Source organism: Tenrec ecaudatus, chromosome 15 (genome assembly GCF_050624435.1).
Source record: "Tenrec ecaudatus isolate mTenEca1 chromosome 15, mTenEca1.hap1, whole genome shotgun sequence".
Taxonomy (NCBI): domain Eukaryota; kingdom Metazoa; phylum Chordata; class Mammalia; order Afrosoricida; family Tenrecidae; genus Tenrec; species Tenrec ecaudatus.
This window is the reverse complement of record NC_134544.1, coordinates 90009266-90025469: the sequence shown is the minus strand read 5'-3', so window position 1 is coordinate 90025469 and position 16204 is coordinate 90009266. Positions and strand designations below refer to the sequence as shown.

General features: G+C 42.0%; 1 non-coding gene across 1 annotated transcript; it reads right to left on the bottom strand.

Annotated features, from left to right (window-relative positions):
- Nucleotides 1-11552: 11552 nt before the first annotated feature.
- On the bottom strand, nucleotides 11553-11659 carry LOC142428324 (U6 spliceosomal RNA). Its single transcript, XR_012780246.1, has one exon. It is a non-coding gene; the product is annotated as a U6 spliceosomal RNA (small nuclear RNA).
- Nucleotides 11660-16204: the final 4545 nt, after the last annotated feature.

Here is a 16204-nt window from a genome sequence, read left to right as displayed (position 1 = left end):
ATTCTTTACCAAATCGCTGTAGTTTGTCCAATAGAAGTGTGCAGGACACATGGTTCTAGAAATGGAGTGCTGTGTGAAAAAGAGCCCTTATTCATAGACGTGGAGACCGTGGGACAAAATTATTTGCAGAGCACATTGAAATCTGCAAACGAAGTGAAAAGACTACAATGGATGGATGGATGGATTTTGATAAGAGTAGTACGAACCCCCAGTAAATTGATTTTAAAAAAGAAGAAAAGAAATGTCTAGGAAATGATTGTGACATATGTACAAATGTTCTTGATACCATTGATGTATGGGTACAAGAACTGTAAGAGTCCTCAATAAAATTTATTCTTTTTTAAAAAAATAGTGAGGAGACTTAGAGATGATCACATTCTAATAGAGAATAAGTCAAGTGTAGCAATGAATAAAGAAAACATAAATAGCAATTAAGTAATTTCAAAATATAATGAAATTAGTATGTGAAGCCAGAGGCCTCAGGATAATCTGCCAAGTTTAAAAGACAAAATGAAAATTATTTATGATACCTAAGATGTATCATAAAGAGCAAACTTGTCATTATCCAAAACAGTTGACTAGGACTAGAATTCAGATTAGGAGCACCAGGAAGAAACATGTGGTTAATATCTTATAGAGAGAGTCCAGACTGCATCACATTTGAGAATGACATGTTGTTTTGTATATGTACCGTCCATTTTGACTAAAGATCACTCTTAATAGAGACTGGAACTGCCCCCATAGGGATCTCTAAACTGTAATCTTTTTGGACACCAATTGTCAGTTTAACTGTGCAAGGGACCTGCTCACCTTTCAAAAAGCATCCACGATCTTGAATTTTGTGTCGCCAGGGATTGCCACATCATCACTTACAACTGTGTAGAGAAACACAGTTTACAAAAACGTTTAATTGGCATGTACAAGGTTTAACTGTAAGCAAGGGTTTTTCCATCTCAATCCTATCACCCACCTAATCTGGGTTGAGAGCAGTAACCTCTATTAACAGGAAATTAATCTCTATTAAGCAGTAAATAAAGGGAGAACATGCTTTCTGTGATGTCCATAAAGATTACTTCATTATTTTCATGTCTTTTTTTTAGTATTACACCTCTCTTTCATTTATATTCATGCTTATGCAAAATGAACCACATAGTATATTTGAACATATGAAAACTGTCTTGTCTATCACACTATTAATTATAAAAGTTTATAAGAGAACATGTGTTCACATTCTATTGAAAAAACAGAGTTGTTGGTCCTAGTTAGAATACGAAAATGAAAGTACCATTGCCATGTTCACACTGTAAATCCAACATTCATTATAGAATGTATAATAAATAGAAAGTGTAGACAAGAGTCTTAAATGACTTCAGGGTATGTAATAAAATTCCCAGAAAAGGATAGAGGCATGGGTCTTAAACAGAATTGGAAGTTGTCTCATATGTGAATGTCAGTAGGTTGAGAAATACCCAACTCAATGTAATCAATAGAAGAAATATATCCCTAACATCTATACATATGGTAAGAGGGAAAACAAATTAAAAAACTAGGTTGTCTACATAAACATCTATCAAGAGTGTGCCAGGCCTAAGAATGGCCTGCTATTTTGTCAAACTACAGTGCACACAAAGGACCACGGAACCCATCACCTGCATTATGCAGAGATATCAAACCAAAAGAGGAAGCCCCACTTAAAATGAGGAGCACAAGAAATAGTCTGTCATCTCTAGAGGAGAATTTTCCAATTAGAACACCAATGGTAATGCTGAACCTGCCTTGAAATGCACAACAGTTCATATAATTTCTGCTCAACATACCCCCCTTCTCCTTCCCTCAGGATCATAGTCTTCCAAAAGTTGAGGGAAAAATAGAAAACTTTTTACTTTTTAATTACATTTCTCAGTAAACTATTTGAAACTCAATTATCCTACTCTCATAGATTAAAAGTTCTCTCTTCCCTGGCCTCCTCAGAATGGTATGATTTACCTTTAAAATAGAGAGCCAAGAGGTCATTTCCTGGCAATATTCAGAAAAAAGAATAAGATTTTCTATTCTGTCATTTTTCATCTGCAAATTAATACACATTTTCCTCCTGTCATCATTTATATTCAAGGAATATATAGAGATAATAGTGTATAAGTTTATTAGCTCAAAAAAAGTAGATTAGCTTAATTCTGGATAATTACATGTTACTACTGAAAACGTTCTCTGAAGATCAATTTAATAATAATAATAAGCCACCATTTCTGGTAGGTATAGGGGACCTATGGGTGGGTCTCATTGATTAATAGCTAATATCATTCCAACATTTCCCAAAAATGCCAAGTACAAGAATTTAAAAATAATTACTAAACAATCCTGTATAATAAGTAGTCTACTTACATCAGACTATAAGCTAATGTTCACTTTCGATGAGGCAAGATAAATGATTTCTAACAAAAGCTGCCTCTGCAATCATTATATTAGAAATAATTATTATGAAAAATATATAGATAGGTCCTAGTAAATGGCAAAATATTTCCAAGACAAAGTTTAATAACAAAAATAAGGGAGGGATTGGCGCATTTAATATAAATACTGAACACATTGTGATAGAATTCTAATAATGCTGGCTTCAGGGAATAACACACTTTATTGAATGAGACTTTTTGGAAAATCAGGGATCAATTCTTCAGTTATTTAAACTGTTCTACTTGAAGACCAAAAACGCGTGGTTCAATATACAAAATAGTTATCAACACAGCTCATTTTAAAGAGCAAAACACGCATCAAATGAGATTTCTGCAGTTATATTCTCACTGCAGGATCGTGTAGAATATGCACCTTTTTCTAACTTTGGGTTAAAATATCTACAAGACTGTGGTCTTCGAGGCCTTATTCCATCTGCCAGTTCTTGCCGATCCTCAGGAGACAGTAGATGCTCTCTCATTCCACTCATCACCATCTTAAGGCAATCAGGGTTGTCTTGAATGAGGGGTTCAACTGGGACGGTTTTACACCAGAAATTCTTGGAGATGAGAGGAAATCTGACGTTAGCGAGGACATCAATCATAAAAAGCTGGCGATTCGGCGCATCATGTCTCAGTCCCCTGACGGCAGCATCATAAACCTGCTCCTCTGTGCTCACGGTCAGGGGTCCTGATTGAGCAGACATGTTACTCGCTGAGCATCAAGTTAGAGAAACTCCTCAGTTTTGTAAACGTCAGTGAAATGCTGGTGAATAAAGGCTTGTACAGTGGCTTTCAACTCAGGACAGTCTAGACACGCTGCTAGAACGCTTAGACCAAGACAGTTTAAAGCATCCACTTGCTCTTTCAAAAAATCAACACACATGTTCTTCACAGGCTGAATCTGGTACTGGTTTGCTGCATCCAACAGAGACTGCACATTGTTGCTATTCATGGTTGCTATTCACAGTGTAAGCATATTCCACCAGGTGTTCAATAATGTCAGGTCAGTGTCTTTGAGTTCTACGTCAAAGGACTTTGATTCCAGCGTGTCAGTTGTGAACATGACATTAAATACTGGCCTGGCTGCAGCCAGGACCACACGATGAGTAGGGATCTCTCTTTCCTGATCCATGAGAGTCACATCACACAAAGTTCTCCGTCTTCACATGTCATTCATGACCGCCATGGAGCCCGCCAACAATTTCGCTTCTTCCCAAGCGGCAGGTTTCTTCTCGGTTTTTCTCCTGCTACTCTGCGCCACCCTAGAGGCTGACATCCTGCCTGAGCTCGGCTCGCGTCCAGGGCTCCCCGGGCCGGGCCTGGTGTGGGCTGTGGTCTGCGGACTGAGTCTTTGCAGCTGCAGTCTCAGCCGCAGGTGTGGGCCCTTTAGCAGGGACCGCCTCTTCCTGGCTCCTCCCCAAGCCCCGCCCCAGGCGCGCCAGGCCCCGCCCACCCCACCAGGAACCTGTGTTGGTGCAGCAGCAGAAATGGGCGGGACAAAAACTGCCTTGAGAGGAAGTGAAGGCAGAGACCCTACTCCTCCCTGACCCTGCCAGCTCCTCCCACCCCGGGTCACGCCCAGAAAGGGCCGGAAGTGGCGGTGTCTTATTCCGAACTCCAGTTCATGGCAAGGCTCCTACTGTCCATGCTCTGCTCGCGGTGCCAGAGAAGCGCTCACAGCCTGAGCACCTTGTTGCCGGCGCTCCCAGGTGGGAGGCTCTGGGATCGGGGACGTGCGAGTGGGCAGAGGCTATTTTAGGGTGCCCCTGCTGCACACAGCAGTCCTGCTGACTAGGGTGCAAGCGCCCTTTCTCTCCCCAGGAGTCCTGCCAGCGCTTCTCTTGGTGAGAGATGGGCGGCTGTCCCCGAGGCCGGTCCTATTTCCCCACTTTCGGATTGGTTGGGGTTCATGGTGGGATTCCCTGTTGGAGAAAGGGGATCTGGCCTTGGGTTTTGGGCTTCAGGGTTCCCTGATTCTCTCTTTGCGGGTCTCCTAACCCCCTCCCTTGTTTCCTTCCACACAGCGGCGCCTCCTCCCGGAGACTCCTTGAGCCTCCTCAGCTCAAAGGTGAGCCCCAGGGTCCTGTTCTGCTGACCTCCCTCTGGACCCGACCAGAGTCTGTTCTAGGTGCAAGATATCTTGCTGGTCCATAAGAGAAACGTCCTCCCTGGCTTTAAAATATTGATGGTGGGCTTTATTCTTTATGTTTATATTTTTATCTATATATTACTATGTTTTATTTTTCCTTCCCACTAAAATTTGTTTCTGTTCGTTATCGTTTCTGTTGGGTTTCTCAGTTTGTGAAGCACAGGAGTGGATGCCTACAGATAAGAAATGATGGGAGGGTTTGTAGGGGATGTCTCGTTGGGGTGGGGGTGGGTGGTGTCTGAGTTGGGGAAAGGAAGGGGTTTTGGGGAGCAACGAATGAAGGAAGGAGGGAACTGAGCACTAGAACTAATGGTGATGACAGAAGTCATTTTAAAGGCGATTTAGTCATGGTGGGAAAAAAGACAATGTTGTGAAATTGATTGTTGTACTAATTGTACAGTTCTTGTGATGTTTGAATGGTTGAATTGTGTGCATTAAGTGTCGCAAAGGGTATTCAAAAAGAAAAGGTCTCCATCATGAAAACTATCGAACTAAATAAACTATGCATGAGTCAAAAACCAAAGCGAAACAATCAAACAAAAAATTAGGTATTACCAATGTGTTTCACTTCTTTCTCTGGGATGAAAATGGAAGTGGCCCTGAAACAGGCCCTTGGGTTTTGAACGTTGTGAGGCTGAAGGTCAATTTACTTGGAGCTGGTGTAGTGGGCGTTGGCCCTGGTGCCCTCGGCCATGGCGCGCTTGGCCAACTGTCCAGGTAGTAGCAGGTGCACAGCTGTCTGGATGTCCCAGGCGGTGATGGTCGAGCAGTTCGGAATATGTAGTTGAGGTGCCTGGTGGGTGATGTGCACGAAGGTGTCATTGGTTTGTGAGTTCACGATGCCCATGGCCCTGGACGAGATGCTGGAGTCCGCGTGGAGCTACTTGAGCACCTTGTGCACATACACAGAGTAGGTCACCTCACTCCTTCGCTGGCATTTCTTACTGTGCTTCCTTTGAGCCATAGCTGCAGCCTCCTTGGGGCCCCTCCTCGGGCAGGCAGGGACTTAGTGGGGTCAGGTGGGTTGTTTGACTGGGACAGTACACCTGGAAAAGGTAACGCAGGCGTGCTAAGGCGAGCTCAGGGAGGACAGAAACTCTTGTGGAGCAGAAGGGCAAAAGTTTGCTTAATCTTAATTTTCAGTACGAATACAGACCATGAAAGCGGGGCCTAACGATCCTTCTGACCTTTGGTTTTTAAGCAGGAGGTGTCAGAAAAGTTATCACAGGGACAACTGGCATGTGGTGGCCAAGCATTCACAGTGACGTCACGTTTTGTTCCTTTGATGTCAGCTCTTTCTATTGCTGTGAAGCAGAATTCACCAAGCATTGGATGATTCACCCTCTAATGGGGAACGTGAGCGGAGTTTAGACCTTCTTGAGACATATTAGTTTTACCCTAATAGGGATGTGTTGTTACCATGGTAACCCTGCTCAGAAAAAGAGGAACTGCAGGTTTTCATTGGGTGTGTGTGCTTAGTTGAGGAGCCAATGGGACGAAGCTGCCTTCTCTGGGATTAAGACAGACTCTTAAACTGCAGGGAGGATAGGACACGGCCAGGGAGCCTCCATTGGGCTTGGATAACCTCCAACTCTGCTGGCCTGGGCTATGGCTGTCTGTGGATGCCAGTCCCCACTATGCGCTGGGACCAAAACGGTAGCAGCCCCCTCACCTGCTTGTCACACACCTCGTGTTAGTGGTGATCCTGGTGCTAGAACATTGGTAGACAATCTGCTTTTGGTCAGGGTTTCCTATGGAGCAGGGCAGCTCCCTCCCTGTGATCTATTGCTGCCTTAACAGGGCCTTCCAGTTGACCTCCCAAGTGGCGACAAGAAAAATAAGTCCCCACTCGGTCCCAGTGGAAGGGGACAAGGCTCCTAATGGAGGTGCCCAAGGCGCATGTACACATCGGAGCATCTCCAGCCAGTTGCCGGAATGGGACTCCTGGTCGAGCTCCCATATAGTGGTGAGAAAAATGACTAATCCCCACCTGATGCCAGTCCATCCACCTTTTGCAGCAGGAGCAGCCTGCGGTCTCAGGTGAGGGCAACAGGAACATTGATAACAGGTTATTTCTGGTCTCCTAGAAAGTATTAGTAAGTGTTCTTTCAAAACTATTGTTATGTGTGAACCCAATAACTTGTACTTAAACAAACAAAAAAAACAAGGAAAAAATGTTTATTCATCCTATGCGAATAATGTAGTCTCTAGATGCCAGAATCTTTAATTTTCATCTATCTTACAGTTAGTCTGGAAGGGTCTCATGAAATTTTATTTTGATTTAATTGCCCATCGACCTTTAAAGCAGCCTGAAACCCACTCAACTCTCATTAGTTCCTTGTTCTGCTGGATCCTTTGATCCTCCAGCTGACCCCTCAATGTAGAGGCCTATATGATTTACACTTCCCTTGAAAGACAAAATGTCACTTACGACCGATGACTGTGTGCTGTCCTTACCCTAGAGCCCACATTCATGAAAATACTCTGCCATATGGCGGCCCGTGTGGACCTTAGAGAATTGCTTCAGCTCACCTCCAAAAGAATGGTATATTGAGGGGTAGGAAGTCCTCACTGATTTTCTTGTCACCTTGTTTGTTCCTTTTTTTTAACTAAAGAAACTTCTTCCCATTTTTAATAAGAGAAATAATAACTTTGTAAAAATAACTAGCACACTAGCATGTCTTTATGCAGGCCTTGGGTGTTTATTTGTGGTTTCTGGGGCTGTTGTCATATTAGCTGTCATTGAGTCAGTTCCATCTCACAGGCACTGAGTGAACAACAGAACAAAGCACTACACTCTCCTGTGCCAACCTCACAATTTAGGATGAACCCATTGTTGCAGTCACTTTGTTAATCCATTCAATAGAGGGATTCCTATTTTTCACTGCCCCTCCACTTTATCCAACTTAACATCCTACTCCAGGGACTGTTCTCTTGATAACTTGTCCAAAGTATCTAATACGAACTTTCACCATCTTTACCGCTAAGTAGCCCTCTGAAATTGCTTATCTGATATTACTTCTGCCAAGACAGACTTGTTTGTACCATCGCTATTCATGGTACTTGGGGTGTTCTTGGCCAGAACTACAACTCAACTACATTGATTATTCTTCTGCCTGCCTAATTCAGTGCCCATCTTTCGCATGCAGAGGAAGCCATTGACAATAGCATGTTTTAGTCAAGTGAACCCAATTCTCAAGGTAATATCTTTTTAAAAATCATTTTATTGGGGGCTCGTACAATTATTATCACAACCCATACATACATCCATTGTGTCAAGCACATATGTGCATTTGTTGCCACCATCATCCTCAAAACACTTGCCTTCTACTTGAGCCCTTAATATTGGCTGCTCATTTTCCCCCTCCCTCCCCATTCCCCCTTACCTCATGAATCTTTCATAATTTATAAATTATTATTTTGTCATATGTTTTACTGTCTGTTGTCTCCCCCCACCCCCGCCCTCTTCTCTGCTGTCTATCCCCCAGGGAGGAGACTATACGTAGATTCTTGTAATCAGTTCCCCCTTTCTACCTCACATTCCCTCCACACTCCAGGCATCGCCACTCTCACTACTGGTCCTGAAGGAGTCATCTGTCCTGGATTCCCTGTGTTTCCAGTTGGTATCTATACCAATGTACATCCTTTGGTCTAGCCAGATTTGTAAGGTAGAATTGGGATCATAATAGTGGAAGGGAGGAAGCATTTAAGAACTAGAGGAAAGTTATATGTTTCATCATTGCTACCCTGTACCCTGACTGGCTCATCTCTTCCCCATAACCCTTCAGTAAGGTGTGTCCAATTGGCTACTGATGGGCATTGAGAGTCCCCTCTGCACTCACTCACATTTACAATGATATGATTTTTTGTTCCTTGATGCTTGCTTGATACCTGATCCCTGTGACAGCTTGTGGTCACACAGGCTGATGTGTTTCTTCCATGAGGGCTTGTGTTGTTTCTGAACTAGACGGCCACTTGTTTATCTTTGAGCCTTTAAGACCCCAGATGCTATGTATTTTTATAGCCAGGCACTATTAGCTTTCTTCCTCAATGTAATATATTTCCAGCACTGTAAAGAGGTGTTATTCCCCTGTTTCATCCAATGTAATGTAGCTGTAGTTCTCTTGACTGTTACTATCACCATTTGGGGTGTTTTGGGGGGATTTTTTTTCACAAACTAACTTTTTCTGGAAGGACTTAAAATTACTCAAGCTTAGATTAAGAATGTTGATCAAGGTAGGATTCAGACCATGACAGTGTGTGTGTGGGCAGGGGGAGGGTGGGAGCTTTTTGGAACTAGAGGAAAGTTGTAGTTTTCATCGTTTCTACATCGTACCCTGACTGGTTTGTCTCCTCTCCAAGACCCTTCTGTAAGGGGATATCCAGTGGCCTACAAATGGGCTTGCAAGTCTGGCTAGACCAGGTGATGTACACTGGTACACATGGGAACTGGAAACATAGGGAATCCAGGTCGATGATCCCCTAGGGACCTGTGGGGTGAGTGGTGATACCGGGAGGACTTTGGGAGGGTGGGTTGGAAGGAGGAACTGATTTCAAGGATCTACATGTGGCCTCCTCCCTGGGGACCAGACCACCGAAAAGTGGATGAAGGGAGACGTGGGACAAAGCAAGATATGACAAAATAATAATTTATAAATTATCAAGGGTTCGTGAGGGAGGGGCCAGTGGAGAGGGTGGGAAAAATGAGGACCTGATGGCAGGGGCTTGGGTGGAAAGCAAATATTTTGAGAATAATGAGGGCAACGAATGTACAAATGTGCTTTACGCAATTGATGTATGACTGGATTGTGATAAGAGTTGTATGAGCCCCTAATAAAATGATTTTTTTAAAAAGAAAGAATGCTGATCAAGTAGGTCCAACCTTGTTCTTTAACCAGCCTGCCTCAGAGCTCTGAGATTGAAACCTGGACTTAAGACCTAGGGGAATGGTGAGCCTTATATTCCAGATATTTATGACGAAAGGCATGACAGAGTCAAAGATAAATTGTGTATTTTTCTAGTAGCCTGACTTGCATGTTAGTTTTATAGGGGCACAAACATACACCCCTGTCAAATAACTGCCACTTCACAACTCCCTGACTAAGAAACTCTCGGGGGGTTGAAAAGGGCAATGCCAATGACATCAATCTAGGATATCCGACTAGCCACATCAGGCTAATGTCTCCCTACTTTATCACAGCTTAGCCTCTTCCCGTCACATTCATTTTGTGTTCCTACCCCTCCAGGCTCCTGGTCGAGCAAGTTTCACAAGTGGTGCCAAGATACTAGCTTTTTCTCTCTCCCTAGAAATCCAAAACTATGGGTGAGATGTGGGTGTTATAGTGAGATAATCAGGGAAAAGGATAAAAACATGTAAAGGGGAAGAAACTGTTGGTAGAAAGGTACACAGATAGTATCAGCACTGAAATAATTGATCACACCTCATAATTCTGTAAATTTTTAAAGTACATTGTAAATGTTTTTATAGCAATAAAACTAGCATAAGAATATTGTAGCATTGAGTTTATTGACTTTGGCTTGAAAACAGATTCTTCCTGAAAATTCACCTATTTTGATAACAAATTAAAGTGTGTGGGTTCCTCTATGAAGTCAACCTTTCAAAACCTAGGCCAACGCTCAACTTAAGCATTGAACTCCCAAGGCTATACAGTAATCCAGGGTCTAATTGCCTTTCAGGAAGACCTGGAATCCATTCATCCTCTGAGACTAGGAGATACCTGCTTCCATTACATGAATGTCAATGAAGGGGACCTGACGAAGAGAAGAATGGACTCTATTAGCATAGCGTGGGCTCTGTCTTTAAAACAAATACCTCAGGTTGAATCCTAATCTTCAGCTCAGGGGCACAGGGTGGGCACTCCTTAGGGCAAGAAGTGCAGGCCAACAACCTGACATACCTAAGTGATCACTCCTCTTCTCTTTCAGGTTGCAGATTTGCCACACATACCAAAATGCAGGCCAGTCTAGGGAGCCAGAAGCCTGGGACTGCTGTCTTGCACACTTAAGCATCACAAGGATTTGAACTTCTGAATGGTTGTGAACCAAATCTATTCACCTGACTGCAAATGTCCTAGTGTCTCTGCTTTTTATTTAGAGAGTGCATTGATTTTTATTCCAGAAGCTTGACTACAAAATGGTGAGTACTACAGAAACCTAGGGTATTTGCATTATACAAAGTAAGGTCAGGTAGTGATCGCTGGAAACCTGAGGTTAGATTATAAGGTAAAAGTGTGATGGGCGGGGCACAATGGATGGAGCTTTCTGAAGCTGTCTATTGCTATCAAATGCATATGTGGTTCCAAGCACTGGATAACTGTGATGGTCTTCCTTATGTGCCTTGAGGCTTGTTACATAAGGTATCAGCATCCCAGTTTGGGCCTTGGTTTTTTGAAATGTGTAATAAACTTCCTGAGTAGAGTCCAGATATAAAGGTCTACCAGAGGACATGAATTCTTAGCTCATCTAGAGTCACCATTGCTTCTTCACTACAGTTTTCTTTATTCCATCAGGCAGTGACATATTTTCTTTAGATTTTTAAAGATGGCAGATTTGGCTCCTACACTGTTGGACATATCTTCTCATGGCTTCATCAAAAGAATGAGTCTGTTTGAAATGTGTCCAGTTGGTCAATAAATGAGAATTCCTATTCCTTATATTTGTTTATGTTGATAAAAAGCCCTGAAGAAACATTCCTCACTGGTAATGTCCCTTTCTACAACAGATGAAATCCTTCCTAGGCTTGCAGTATCTTTACCTAGCCTTACATAATTAACACAATTATTGTGCTATTATTAAAAACACAGCCACTGAAGGTGGTTTATTTTGCTTGAACTTTTTTTAAAAAACAAATAATTGTGTCTCTTCAGAGGATCCCATTCATAACATATCCCATGTATTGAGGTTGATACCTCATCATCTTTACTTTTTTTTTTTTTAATATGGAATGCTTCACGAATTTGTGTGTCATCCTTGTGCAGGGGCCATGCTAATCTTCTCTGTATCGTTCCAATTATAGCACATGTGTTGCCGAAGCAAACACCATCTTTGCTTTTTAATAGCATTTGTCCTGTACTTCTTCCAAGAGACCAAAAACAAAAGATACAAACTCATTGCCATAGAAATGATTCCAACACAGAGTAACTTTAAAGTTGTGGGTAGAGCTGCCCCAGAGGTTTCTTGCACTGTAACTATGTATGGGCATAGAAACTTTGTCTTTCTCCAGTGAAATGACTGATACTTTCAAAGTACTGACCCAGGAGTTAGCTCACTGTACTACCATTGCTCCATTATCCATGATAGGTTTGTGATAAGAATTGTACGAGCCCCCTAGAAAATGATTAAAAAAAAAAACATCTCTTAATTTTCAATGAGAATTCTGCAACAGGTCTTTTTGAAGATATTATTACTTATTTTAAAAGGGACACCACTAACTTCCTTTTCTATCTCTTCATTCAGGAACATATCACTTCACATGCTCATTGTTTTTTATCCATCTTTAGATACAGCTTGATGGCACTTTTGAAGATATCACAGAAGCCCACATTTTATTTAGTCTGTTAATCCAGAGACCACAAATCTGGGATGATTTCTAAGTTCAGCCCCTTCAAGTGTCTTGTGAATAACTGCCGACCTGCCTTGAGGAGAACACAAGTAGGTGATGATACTGGTAGTATAATCATTGAGCTTGTATTCCGTTAGTTTAACTAGTAAAATTCAGAACCATGAAAGGGAGGTCATCATGTGCTTCAATATTCTCAGTCCCTCTTCAATTCTTATTTGTCTCATTCATATGCAATCCTTGTATGAAAATCCTGTGTGAGAACTTTGTATGAATATCCTGTGTGAGAACTTTGTATGAATTTGTGTAACCATAGTTTTCCAGGATATAAGTAGCAATAGATATTGGTTTCAGCATATTTGTTAGTCTAGGTAGACTAGAGAAACAAATTCATAGACACTCACGTGTATAAGAAAAAAAGCTTTATATACAAGAACAATTGGGTACTAAGAAAACATCCGAGCCCAGTCCAGATCAAGTCCATAAGCCCAATATTAGCCCAGATGTGCAATACTAGTCCATAAATTCCTTGTTACACTCACACAGCCAAGTAATGATGGATGCAGGAAGATCACAGGCCAATGGGTGAAAAGCCTTGTAAATCCAGTGGCTGTAGAAGCACCGCAGCGCTGGCAGGGGTCTCCACATGGCTCCTATAACTCCCAGGGCTCTGGCTCCATCAGCCTTTCTCCATGTGGCTTGTCAAAAGCGATGTCTAGCGATGGGGAGAGGGCGGGGGTCCCACCCCCAGTGAGCTATTTGTCTCCTTAGTGCCTCCAAAGAGGTCATCAAGCTGCTGCCTGATTGACAGGCTAGCCCCCACCCCTCTCACTCTTAAATATGTGCTTTTTGTTTTGTTTTTTTGGGGGGTTAGCTAAGTTCATTCATTTCAAACTCATAACAACCCTATACGCAAAAGAACAAACCAACGTACAATATTGAGTCATTTTCATTATGGTTCATAACTCTGAGCCCATTATTGAAGCTATTGTGTCATTCCATCTCCTCATGGGCCTTATTCTGTTTGACTGTCCTCTACTTTGCCAAGTATGATACCCTTTTCCAAGTACTGGGGTCTCTTGATATCATGTTCAAAAATGTGAGATGAAGTACCATCATCCTTGTTTCTAAGGAATATTCTGGATGTACTACTCCAAGAAAGATTTGTTTGTTCCTTTAGCCAAACCAAAACCACTAGCATTAAGTCAGTGCTGACTCATAGCGACCGCCCTGTGGGTTTCCAAGACTAACGGTTTACAGGAATAGAAAGTCCAGTCTTTCTCCTGAGCAGCTTCTGCTGCTGGTGGTTCATCAGTTAACCTTTACTCTGCGATCCACATGGTTAGTTCCTTTGACAGTCCATGGTAATTCCAATATTCCTCAATAGCACCACAATTCACATGCAATGATTCTTTACTCTTCTTTACTCAATGCTCAACTTTCACAAGAATATGAAGCAAATGAAAATACCATCACTTGAGTTAAACTTGGTATGAAGACATATGGCAGTAAATTTAAGTAAAGACATGGTTACCCAATTTAACAATATTTTTGATGATTTGGATGTTGCCTGACCACACTAGAACGTTCCATTGTTTAAATATAGACTAATGTAGGTGTCATGAATCAGAAGAGATATGGCTCTGGTTTGTGGTGAATATTTTCATTAGCTATCTATTTACATAGTCATCTATCCTTTCTGTCTGGCTGTTTGTTTCTCTCTCTCTCTCTGTTGATATCTGCTCTACCTATCACTGGGAATAAAAATGTCCTTGATTTGTGGCTGCATATAACTCCCAGAACAGGTTACACTCTTGTGTGGATTAAGAGAAGTCTGCAGTAGATAAAGTGAAGACTTCAGAAAAAAATCTGGGTTACCCTAAAAGCACTGTTAGCAGCATTCTTTGAGTGGGAGGAGCAGACCCAGAGGCCTCCCTTTATCCTGTTCAAGTTGATTTACAAATGCACCTCCAATATGCAAATACCTCTGGCAGCCACATGAAGCCACAGCACCCGTATATGTAAATTCAAAATCCTCATCACTCTGGATAGCCTTTTGGGGTGTCATAAATCTTATCCACATGAACATGAAGCATGTGTGGGTTTTCCTTTCTGGTGGCAACTCTGGGAGGTGAGTGCTTCAGGGATTCCTACATGAAGTCTGGGGATGCAACATCTGAGCACATGACTCTGTTTCTTTTCATCACCAGGTGTCCTGGCTCAGGTGCAGCTACAAGAGTTAGGCCCAGGAGTGGTGAAGCCCTCACAGACCTTGTCTTTCACCTGTGCTGTCTCCGGATTCTCTTTAAATAGCTATTATGTGCACTGGATTGCCAGGCTCCAGGAAAGGGCCTGGAGTGAGTTGAGGTAATAACATGATGGGAAAATATACTACAATCCATCTCTCCAGTCATGACTCAGCATCACCAAGGGCATTTCCAAGAGCCAACTTATTTATAACTCAGCTCTGAATCCTGAGTACACAGCCATGTAACACTGATGGGAAGTCTGTGTGAGCCCAGACACAAACCTCCCTGCAACAGGCCATGGTTCCAGGATATGCACGAGAGGAGTCAGGGATGCTTTCTGCTCAGAAGCTGCAGTTTCCCCCATGTTTTCAGCACACCTCTAGGGATTATCATGTATACACTCTGGGGAATCTTCATGCATCTGAATGTATCTTCTTTTCATTGGAATGGGCTTTGTCTGTCTTTGACCATATATACAACAGAGTTCACAGTTATATGTCTTGATAAGATATGTCTGCAATTGACTGTACTAACTAGAATTATTTGTTGTCAAAGCCAGAGACATTCGAAAACACCAAACACCACCACAGAGTCTATGCCAACTCACAGTGATGCTATTGTGAGTTTCTGAGACTATAACTGTTTACAGGAGTAAAAAACCCTCTCTTCCAGGGAACATCTGGTTATTTTAAACTGTATACGAGCAGATCTCAGCCCAAAGCATAACTACTTTACATAAGAGGGATCCTTAAAGAAACCTTAATGCAAGAAAAATTTCTCTTATGAATCTCAAAGTTTCTTTAAGCAATCAGACGTATTCATACATGCTCCCACATGTATATTTATGTAATAATGTTAACTTACAGTGACCTGGATAATATTGTATGTGTTGATAGTCTTAGGTACGCTTGAGTTGGCTTCAACTCACAGAGATCCTATGTGCAACACGATGAAATGCTGCCCGGACGTGCACTATGCGCACAATCATTCCTCTGTTTGGACTGATCACTGCAGCCATTGTGATATTCATCTCATTGATAGTCTCTCTCATTTGCATTGACATTTTACTTTACCAAGCACAAGACCATTCTCTGGGGACTAGTTCCTCCTGATGACATGACCAAATGAGTGCAATGAAGTCTTGCTCGAATGCTTCCATGAAATATTCAAGATGTTGGACAACAGAAAAGTGAGTGAAGCGAGATGTTGGACAGTGTAAGATATGACAAAATAATAATTTATAAATTATCAAGGGTTCATGACGGATGGGGAAGTGGGGGTGGAGGGGGGAAATGAGCTGATAACAAGGGCTCAAGTAGAAAGCAAACCTTTTGAGGATGATGGCAACAACTATACAAATGTGTTTCAGACAATGTATGTGTGTATGGATTGTGCTAAGAGTTGTACAAGCCTCCAATAAAAATATTTTAAAAAAAAGAAATATTCAAGATGTGTTTATGTGAAAACAGACCTGTTTGTCCTTCAGACCACTCATGATATATTTAATGGTATTCCCTAACACCATAACCCAAATGTATCAATTCTTCTTTGATATTTCTTACAGGGTTTGGGCCATAATTGGAGTCACTCTTAGTTTTCACAACTGCGGCAGCTGTTTCTGGCACTACAGATAGTGTCCGAGGTGCTTCTAAAATCATACAATTCATAAGGCAGCACCACACAATAAACTCTTAGAAGCAGAAAATGGCAATAGTGCTGACATTGAAGAAATCTATGTAATGTCTAAACATGGGGCAACAAGAAGATAAACATTCAT